This window comes from Canis lupus, chromosome 25 (genome assembly GCF_048164855.1).
Source record: "Canis lupus baileyi chromosome 25, mCanLup2.hap1, whole genome shotgun sequence".
In the NCBI taxonomy this organism is placed as follows: Eukaryota; Metazoa; Chordata; class Mammalia; order Carnivora; family Canidae; genus Canis; species Canis lupus.
The window spans coordinates 50,040,802-50,052,110 of NC_132862.1; positions in this window are offsets into that span (position 1 = coordinate 50,040,802).

Here is an 11,309-nt window from a genome sequence, read left to right on the forward strand (position 1 = left end):
GAAGGTAGCAGTACTCTGAGTCAGGAAGTTCCAAGATTACCACTCTACTGCACCTGGAGATACCCTCCAGGTATGCATTGTTAACTTGTACTCAGAAGCCTCTGGCAATCGTCTCTGGTGAAGACGTGTGAAACTCACTCTGCAGGCAGTGTGGAACTGTGAGGGACTGAGGCTGAGCTCAACTCTCAGAAGTAAGATGCTTTTGGACAAGGCGTTCAGCTACCTTCTCACATATGGAAATTAGTATGTAGCACCTGTCTACCACAAGAATTACTGGGAAATCGTGAATTGAGCTTGGAGGCACTCGTCTTGTGTGCCGGGAGAATCCAATTACCTCTCCCAGCACTTCCGTAAAACAGCGAGCCTAGGCCTTTTAGAACCCAAGGGTACCAGCAGGCTGGATGTGGAGGTACAGGCCATAAGCTCAACTCTCAGAAGTGTGTATGCATGGGAGGCAGATGTCTGCTACCCGCTCGTACATGGGATTTGGAACCTAGCTACACTCTGTTTGAGGAAAGCCGTTGGAAATCGCTGTATTCAACTCAGATACACGGAAGTTCAGGCCCAGTGCTCACACATGCTTTTTCCGCAACCTCTCCCAGTCACTAACATTAGGATGTTAGCAGCTACTCCTACAGTCAGGCAGGATGCGGGAGGGTTCTGCCCTGTCCTCAGCTCTCTCAGGGAAGCATGTCTTGAAGCCAGCTAGCTGTCAACTAGCTGCATTCCTATGGCAGTGAGAAGGTAGCAGTATTCTGAGTCAGGAGGTTCCAAGATTACCAGTCGACTGCACCTGGGGATACCCTCCAGGTCTGCATTGTTACCCTGCGTCTCAGAAGCCTCTGGCAAACGTCTCTGCTGAAGACCTGCGAAACTCACTCTGCAGGCAGTGTGGAACTGTGAGGGACCGAGGGTGAGCTCAACTCTCAGAAGTAAGATGGTTTTGGACAAGGCGTTCAGCTACCCTCTCAAGTAAGGAACTTAGTATGTAGCACCAGTCTACCACAGGAATTACTAGGAAATCGCTGAACTGAGCTTGGAGGCACTAGTCTTGTGTGCCGGGTGATTCCAATTACCTCTCCCAGCACTTCCGTCAAACAGCGAGCCTAGGCCTTTTAGAAGCCAAGGGTACCAGCAGGCTGGATGTGGAGGTACAGGCCATAAGCTCAACTCTCAGAAGTGTATATGCATGAGAGGCAGATGTCTGCTACCAACTCGGACATGGGAGTTGGAACCTAGCTACACTGTGATTGAAGAAGGCCATTGGAAATCGCTGTATTCAACTCAGATACACGGGAGTTCAGGCCTAGTGCTCACACATGCTTTTCCCGCAACCTCTCCCAGCCACTAACTTTAGAATGTTAGCAGCTACTCCTACAGTCATGCAGGATGCGGGAGGCTTCTGCCCTGTCCTCAGCTCTCACAGGGAAGCATGTCTTGAAGCCAGCTGTCAACTAGCTGCATTCCTATGGCAGTGAGAAGGTAGCAGTACTCTGAGTCAGGAGGTTCCAAGATTACCACTCTACTGCACCTGGAGATACCCTCCAGGTCTGCATTGTTACCCTGCGTCTAATAAGCCTCTGGCAAACGTCTCTGCTGAAGACCTGCGAAACTCACTCTGCAGGCAGTGTGGAACTGTGAGGGACTGAGCGTGAGCTCAACTCTCAGAAGTAAGATGCTTTTGGACAAGGCGTTCAGCTACCTTCTCACATATGGAACTTAGTATGTAGCACCTGTCTACCACAAGAATTACTGGGAAATCGTGAATTGAGCTTGGAGGCACTCGTCTTGTGTGCCGGGAGATTCCAATTACCTCTCCCAGCACTTCCGTCAAACAGCGAGCCTAGGCCTTTTAGAAGCCAAGGGTACCAGCAGGCTGGTTGTGGAGGTACAGGCCATAAGCTCAACTCTCAGAAGTGTATATGCATGGGAGGCAGATGTCTGCTACCCACTCGGACTTGGGAGTTGGAACCTAGCTACACTGTGATTGAAGAAGGCCATTGGAAATCGCTGTATTCAACTCAGATACACGGGAGTTCAGGCCCAGTGCTCACACATGCTTTTCCCGCAACCTCTCCCAGCCACTAACTTTAGGATGTTAGCAGCTACTCCTACATTCAGGCAGGATGCGGGAGGGTTCTGCCCTGTCCTCAGCTCTCACAGGGAAGCATGTCTTGAAGCCAGCTGTCAACTAGCTGCATTCCTATGGCAGTGAGAAGGTAGCAGTACTCTGAGTCAGGAGGTTCCAAGATTACCACTCTACTGCACCTGGAGATACCTTCAAGGTCTGCATTGTTAACTTGTACTCAGAAGCCTATGGCAATCGTCTCTGTTGAAGACATGCGAAACTCTCTCTGCAGGCAGTGTGGAAATGTGAGGGACTGAGGGTGAGCTCAACTCTCAGAAGTAAGATGGTTTTGGACAAGGCGTTCAGCTACCCTCTCACGTATGGAACTTAGTATGTAGCACCAGTCTACCACAGGAATTACTAGGAAATCGCTGAACTGAGCTTGGAGGCACTAGTCTTGTGTGCCGGGTGATTCCAATTACCTCTCCCAGCACTTCCGTCAAACAGCGAGCCTAGGCCTTTTAGAAGCCAAGGGTACCAGCAGGCTGGATGTGGAGGTACAGGCCATAAGCTCAACTCTCAGAAGTGTATATGCATGGGAGGCAGATGTCTGCTACCCACTCGGACATGGGAGTTGGAACCTAGCTACACTGTGATTGAAGAAGGCCATTGGAAATCGCTGTATTCAACTCAGATACACGGGAGTTCAGGCCCAGTTCTCACACATATTTTTCCCGCAACCTCTCCCAGCCACTAACTTTAGGATGTTAGCAGCTACTCCTACAGTCAGGCAGGATGCGGGAGGGTTCTGCCCTGTCCTCAGCTCTCACAGGGAAGCATGTCTTGAAGCCAGCTGTCAACTAGCTGCATTCCTATGGCAGTGAGAAGGTAGCAGTACTCTGAGTCAGGAGGCTCCAAGATTACCACTCTACTGCACCTGGAGATACCCTCCAGGTCTGCATTGTTAACTTGTCCTCAGTAGCCTCTGGCAATCGTCTCTGGTGAAGACGTGTGAAACTCACTCTGCAGGCAGTGTGGAAATGTGAGGGACTGAGGGTGGGCTCAACTCTCAGAAGTAAGATGCTTTTGGACAAGGCGTTCAGCTACCATCTCACATATGGATATTAGTATGTAGCACCTGTCTACCACAAGAATTACTGGGAAATCGTGAATTGAGCTTGGAGGCACTCGTCTTGTGTGCCGGGAGATTCCAATTACCTCTCCCAGCACTTCCGTCAAACAGCGAGCCTAGGCCTTTTAGAAGCCAAGGGTACCAGCAGGCTGGATGTGGAGGTACAGGCCATAAGCTCAACTCTCAGAAGTGTATATGCATGGGAGGCAGATGTCTGCTACCCACTCGGACATGGGAGTTAGAACCTAGCTACACTGTGATTGAAGAAGGCCATTGGAAATCGCTGTATTCAACTCAGATACACGGGAGTTCAGGCCCAGTGCTCACACATGCTTTTCCCGCAACCTCTCCCAGCCACTAACTTTAGGATGTTAGCAGCTACTCCTACAGTCATGCAGGATGCGGGAGGGTTCTGCCCTGTCCTCAGCTCTCACAGGGAAGCATGTCTTGAAGCCAACTGTCAACTAGCTGCATTCCTATGGCAGTGAGAAGGTAGCAGTACTCTGAGTCAGGAAGTTCCAAGATTACCACTCTACTGCACCTGGAGATACCCTCCAGGTATGCATTGTTAACTTGTACTCAGAAGCCTCTGGCAATCGTCTCTGGTGAAGACGTGTGAAACTCACTCTGCAGGCAGTGTGGAACTGTGAGGGACTGAGGCTGAGCTCAACTCTCAGAAGTAAGATGCTTTTGGACAAGGCGTTCAGCTACCTTCTCACATATGGAAATTAGTATGTAGCACCTGTCTACCACAAGAATTACTGGGAAATCGTGAATTGAGCTTGGAGGCACTCGTCTTGTGTGCCGGGAGAATCCAATTACCTCTCCCAGCACTTCCGTAAAACAGCGAGCCTAGGCCTTTTAGAACCCAAGGGTACCAGCAGGCTGGATGTGGAGGTACAGGCCATAAGCTCAACTCTCAGAAGTGTGTATGCATGGGAGGCAGATGTCTGCTACCCGCTCGTACATGGGATTTGGAACCTAGCTACACTCTGTTTGAGGAAAGCCGTTGGAAATCGCTGTATTCAACTCAGATACACGGAAGTTCAGGCCCAGTGCTCACACATGCTTTTTCCGCAACCTCTCCCAGTCACTAACATTAGGATGTTAGCAGCTACTCCTACAGTCAGGCAGGATGCGGGAGGGTTCTGCCCTGTCCTCAGCTCTCTCAGGGAAGCATGTCTTGAAGCCAGCTAGCTGTCAACTAGCTGCATTCCTATGGCAGTGAGAAGGTAGCAGTATTCTGAGTCAGGAGGTTCCAAGATTACCAGTCGACTGCACCTGGGGATACCCTCCAGGTCTGCATTGTTACCCTGCGTCTCAGAAGCCTCTGGCAAACGTCTCTGCTGAAGACCTGCGAAACTCACTCTGCAGGCAGTGTGGAACTGTGAGGGACCGAGGGTGAGCTCAACTCTCAGAAGTAAGATGGTTTTGGACAAGGCGTTCAGCTACCCTCTCAAGTAAGGAACTTAGTATGTAGCACCAGTCTACCACAGGAATTACTAGGAAATCGCTGAACTGAGCTTGGAGGCACTAGTCTTGTGTGCCGGGTGATTCCAATTACCTTTCCAGCACTTCCGTCAAACAGCGAGCCTAGGCCTTTTAGAAGCCAAGGGTACCAGCAGGCTGGATGTGGAGGTACAGGCCATAAGCTCAACTCTCAGAAGTGTATATGCATGAGAGGCAGATGTCTGCTACCAACTCGGACATGGGAGTTGGAACCTAGCTACACTGTGATTGAAGAAGGCCATTGGAAATCGCTGTATTCAACTCAGATACACGGGAGTTCAGGCCTAGTGCTCACACATGCTTTTCCCGCAACCTCTCCCAGCCACTAACTTTAGAATGTTAGCAGCTACTCCTACAGTCATGCAGGATGCGGGAGGCTTCTGCCCTGTCCTCAGCTCTCACAGGGAAGCATGTCTTGAAGCCAGCTGTCAACTAGCTGCATTCCTATGGCAGTGAGAAGGTAGCAGTACTCTGAGTCAGGAGGTTCCAAGATTACCACTCTACTGCACCTGGAGATACCCTCCAGGTCTGCATTGTTACCCTGCGTCTAATAAGCCTCTGGCAAACGTCTCTGCTGAAGACCTGCGAAACTCACTCTGCAGGCAGTGTGGAACTGTGAGGGACTGAGCGTGAGCTCAACTCTCAGAAGTAAGATGCTTTTGGACAAGGCGTTCAGCTACCTTCTCACATATGGAACTTAGTATGTAGCACCTGTCTACCACAAGAATTACTGGGAAATCGTGAATTGAGCTTGGAGGCACTCGTCTTGTGTGCCGGGAGATTCCAATTACCTCTCCCAGCACTTCCGTCAAACAGCGAGCCTAGGCCTTTTAGAAGCCAAGGGTACCAGCAGGCTGGCTGTGGAGGTACAGGCCATAAGCTCAACTCTCAGAAGTGTGTATGCATGGGGGGCAGATGTCTGCTACCCGCTCGTACATGGGATTTGGAACCTAGCTACACTCTGGTTGAGGAAAGCCGTTGGATATCGCTATATTCAACTCAGATACACGGGAGTTCAGGCCCAGTGCACAACATGCTTTTCCCGCAACCTCTGCCAGCCACTAACATTAGGATGTTAGCAGCTGCTCCTACAGTCAGGCAGGATGCCGGAGGGTTCTGCCCTGTCCTCAGCTCTCACAGGGAAGCATGTCTTGAAGCCAGCTGTCAACTAGCTGCATTCCTATGGCAGTGAGAAGGTAGCAGTACTCTGAGTCAGGAGGTGCCAAGATTACCACTCTACTGCACCTGGAGATACCCTCCAGGTCTGCATTGTTAACTTGTACTCAGAAGCCTCTGGCAATCGTCTCTGGTGAAGACGTGTGAAACTCATTCTGCAGGCAGTGTGGAACTGTGAGGGACTGAGGGTGAGCTCAACTCTCAGAAGTAAGATGCTTTTGGACAAGGCGTTCAGCTACCTTCTCACATATGGAACTTAGTATGTCGCACCTGTCTACCACAAGAATTACTGGGAAATCGTGAATTGAGCTTGGAGGCAGTGGTCTTGTGTGCCGGGAGATTCCATTACCTCTCCCAGCACTTCCGTCAAACAGCGAGCCTAGGCCTTTTAGAAGCCTAGGGTACCAGCAGGCTGGATGTAGAGGTACAGGCCATAAGCTCAACTCTCAGAAGTGTGTATGCATGGGAGGGAGATGTCTGCTACCCGCTCGTACATGGGATTTGGAACCTAGCTACACTCTAGTTGAGGAAAGCCGTTGGAAAGCGCTGTATTCAACTCAGATACACGCGAGTTCAGGCCCCGTGCTCACACATGCTTTTCCCGCAACCTCTCCCAGCCACTAACATTAGGATGTTAGCAGCTACTCCTACAGTCAGTCAGGATGCGGGAGGGTTCTGCCCTCTCCTCAGCTCTCACAGGGAAGCATGTCTTGAGGCCAGCTGTCATCTAGCTGCATTCCTATGGCAGTGAGAAGGTAGCAGTATTCTGAGTCAGGAGGTTCCAAGATTACCAGTCTACTGCACCTGGGGATACCCTCCAGTTCTGCATTGTTACCCTGCGTCTCAGAAGCCTGGGGCAAACGTCTCTCGTGAAGACCTGCGAAACTCAGTCTGCAGGCAGTGTGGAACTGTGAGGGACTGAGGCTGAGCTCAACTCTCAGAAGTAAGATGCATTTGGACAAGGCGTTCAGCTACCCTCTCACGTATGAAATTTAGTATGTAGCACCAGTCTACCACAGGAATTACTAGGAAATCGCTGGACTGAGCTTGGAGGCACTAGACTTATGTGCCGGGTGATTCCAATTACCTCTCCCAGCACTTCCGTCAAACAGCGAGCCTAGGCCTTTTAGAAGCCAAGGGTATCAGCAGGCTGGATGTGGAGGTACAGGCCATAAGCTCAACTCTCAGAAGTGTGTATGCATGGGAGGCAGATGTCTCCTACCCACTCGGACATGAGCTATGGAAACTGGCTACACTCTGATTGATGAAAGCCGTTGGAAATCGCTGTATTCAACTCAGATACACGGGAGTTCAGGCCCAGTGCTCACACATGCTTTTCCCGCAACCTCTCCCAGCCACTAACATAAGGATGTTAGGAGCTACTCCTACAGTCAGGCAATGCGGGAGGGTTCTGCCCTGTCCTCAGCTCTCACAGGGAAGCATGTCTTGAAGCCAGCTGTCAACTAGCTGCATTCCAAGGCAGTGAGAAGGTAGCAGCACTCTGAGTCAGGAGGTTCCAAGATTACCACTCTACTGCACCTGGAGATACCCTCCAGGTCTGCATTGTTAACTTGTACTCAGAAGCCTCTGGTAATGGTCTCTGGTGAAGACGTGTGAAACTCACTCTGCAGGCAGTGTGGAACTGTGAGGGACTGAGGGTGAGCTCAACTCTCAGAAGTAAGATGCTTTTGGACAAGGCGTTCAGCTACATTCTCACATATGGAACTTAGTATGTAGCACCTGTCTACCACAAGAATTACTGGGAAATCGTGAATTGAGCTTGGAGGCACTCGTCTTGTGTGCCGGGCGATTCCAATTACCTCTCCCAGCACTTCCGTCAAACAGCGAGCCTAGGCCTTTTAGAAGCCAAGGGTACCAGCAGGCTGGATGTGGAGGTACAGGCCATAAGCTCAACTCTCAGAAGTGTGTATGCATGGGAGGCAGATGTCTGCTACACGCTCGTACATGGGATTTGGAAACTAGCTACACTCTGGTTGAGGAAGCCGTTGGAAATCCCTGTATTCAACTCAGATACACGGGAGTTCAGGCCCAGTGCTCACACATGCTTTTGCCGCAACCTCTCCCAGCCACTAACATTAGGATGTTAGCAGCTACTCCTACAGTCAGGCAGGATGCGGTAGGTTTCCGCCCTGTCCTCAGCTCTAACAGGGAAGCATGTCTTGAAGCCAGCTGTCAACTAGCTGCATTCCTATGGAAGTGAGAAGGTAGCAGTATTCTGAGTCAGGAGGTTCCAAGAATACCAGTCTACTGCACCTGGGGTTACCCTCCAGGTCTGCATTGTTACCCTGCGTCTCAGAAGCCTCTGGCAAACGTCTCTGGTGAAGTCCTGCGAAACTCAGTCTGCAGGCAGTGTGGAACTGTGAGGGACTGAGGCTGAGCTCAACTCTCAGAAGTAAGATGCTTTTGGACAAGGCGTTCAGCTACCCTCTCACGTATGGACCTTAGTATGTAGCACCAGTCTACCACAGTAATTACTAGGAAATCGCTGGACTGAGCTTGGAGGCCCTAGTCTTGTGTGCCGGGTGATTCCAATTACCTCTCCCAGCACTTCCGTCAAACAGCGAGCCTAGGCCTTTTAGAAGCCAAGGGTACCAGCAGGCTGGATGTGGAGGTACAGGCCATAAGCTCAACTCTCAGAAGTGTGTATGCATGGGAGGCAGATGTCTGCTACCCACTTGGACATGGGATATGGAACCTGGCTACACTCTGATTGATGAAAGCCGTTGGAAATCGCTCTATTCAACTCAGATACACGGGAGTTCAGGCCCAGTGCTCACACATGCTTTTCCCGCATCCTCTCCCAGCCACTAACATAAGGATGTTAGCAGCTACTCCTACAGTCAGGCAGGATGCGGGAGGGTTCTGCCATGTCCTCAGCTCTCACAGGGAAGCATGTCTTGAAGCCAGCTGTCAACTAGCTGCATTCCTATGGCAGTGGAAGGTAGCAGTACTCTGAGTCAGGAGGTTCCAAGATTACCACTCTACTGCACCTGGAGATACCCTCCAGGTCTGCATTGTTAACTTGTACTCAGAAGCCTCTGGCAATGGTCTCTGGTGAAGACTTGTGAAACTCACTCTGCAGGCAGTGTGGAACTGTGAGGGACTGAGGGTGAGCTCAACACTCAGAAGTAAGATGCTTTTGGACAAGGCGTTCAGCTACCTTCTCACATATGGAACTTAGAATGTAGCACCTGTGTACCACAAGAATTACTGGGAAATCGTGAATTGAGCTTGGAGGCACTCGTGTTGTGTGCCGGGAGATTCCAATTACCTCTCCCAGCAATTCCGTCAAACAGCGAGCCTAGGCCTTTTAGAAGCCAAGGGTACCAGCAGGCTGGATGTGGAGGTACAGGCCATAAGCTCAACTCTCAGAAGTGTGTATGCATGGGAGGCAGATGTCTGCTACCCGCTCGTACATGGGATTTGGAACCTAGCTACACTCTAGTTGAGGAAAGCCGTTGGAAATCGCTGTATTCAACTCAGATACACGCGAGTTCAGGCCCCGTGCTCACACATGCTTTTCCCGCAACCTCTCCCAGCCACTAACATTAGGGTGTTAGCAGCTACTCCTACAGTCAGGCAGGATGCGGGAGGGTTCTGCCCTCTCCTCAGCTCTCACAGGGAAGCATGTCTTGAAGCCAGCTGTCAACTAGCTGCATTCCTATGGCAGTGAGAAGGTAGCAGTATTCTGAGTCAGGAGGTTCCAAGATTACCAGTCTACTGCACCTGGGGATACCCTCCAGTTCTGCATTGTTACCCTGCGTCTCAGAAGCCTCAGGCAAACGTCTCTCGTGAAGACCTGCGAAACTCAGTCTGCAGGCAGTGTGGAACTGTGAGGGACTGAGGCTGAGCTCAACTCTCAGAAGTAAGATGCGTTTGGACAAGGCGTTCAGCTACCTTCTCACATATGGAACTTAGAATGTAGCACCTGTGTACCACAAGAATTACTGAGAAATCGTGAATTGAGCTTGGAGGCACTCGTGTTGTGTGCCGGGAGATTCCAATTACCTCTCCCAGCAATTCCGTCAAACAGCGAGCCTAGGCCTTTTAGAAGCCAAGGGTACCAGCAGGCTGGCTGTGGAGGTACAGGCCATGAGCTCAACTCTCAGAAGTGTGTATGCATGGGGGGCAGATGTCTGCTACCCGCTCGTACATGGGATTTGGAACCTAGCTACACTCTGGTTGAGGAAAGCCGTTGGATATCGCTGTATTCAACTCAGATACACGGGCGTTCAGGCCCAGTGCTCAAACATGCTTTTCCCGCAACCTCTGCCAGCCACTAACATTAGGATGTTAGCAGCTGCTCCTACAGTCAGGCAGGATGCGGGAGGGATCTGCCCTGTCCTCAGCTCTCACAGGGAAGCATGTCTTGAAGCCAGCTGTCAACTAGCTGCATTCCTATGGCAGTGAGAAGGTAGCAGTACTCTGAGTCAGGAGGTTCCAAGATTACCACTCTACTGCACCTGGAGATACCCTCCAGGTCTGCATTGTTAACTTGTACTCAGAAGCCTCTGGCAATCGTCTCTGGTGAAGACGTGTGAAACTCACTCTGCAGGCAGTGTGGAACTGTGAGGGACTGAGGGTGAGCTCAACTCTCAGAAGTAAGATGCTTTTGGACAAGGCGTTCAGCTACCTTCTCACATATGGAACTTAGTATGTAGCACCTGTCTACCACAAGAATTACTGGGAAATCGTGAATTGAGCTTGGAGGCACTCGTCTTGTGTGCCGGGAGATTCCAATTACCTCTCCCAGCACTTCCGTCAAACAGCGAGCCTAGGCCTTTTAGAAGCCTAGGGTACCAGCAGGCTGGATGTGGAGGTACAGGCCATAAGCTCAACTCTCAGAAGTGTGTATGCATGGGAGGCAGATGTCTGCTACCCGCTCGTACAAGGGATTTGGAACGTAGCTACACTCTGGTTGAGGAAAGCCGTTTGAAATCGCTGTATTCAACTCAGGTACACGGGAGGTCAGGCCCAGTGCTCACACATGCTTTTCCCGCAACCTCTCCCAGCCACTAACATTAGGATGTTAGCAGCTACTCCTACAGTCAGGCAGGATGCGGGAGGGTTCTGCCCTGTCCTCAGCTCTCACAGGGAAGCATGTCTTGAAGTCAGCTGTCAACTAGCTGCATTCCTATGGCAGTGAGAAGGTAGCAGTACTCTGAGTCAGGAGGTTCCAAGATTACCAGTCTACTGCACCTGGAGATACCCTCCAGGTCTGCATTGTTACCCTGCGTCTCAGAAGCCTCTGGCAATCGTCTCTGGTGAAGACCTGCGAAACTCACTCTGCAGGCAGTGTGGAACTGTGAGGGACTGAGGCTGAGCTCAACTCTCAGAAGTAAGATGCTTTTGGAGAAGGCGTTCAGCTACCCTATCACGTATGGACCTTAGTATGTAGCACCA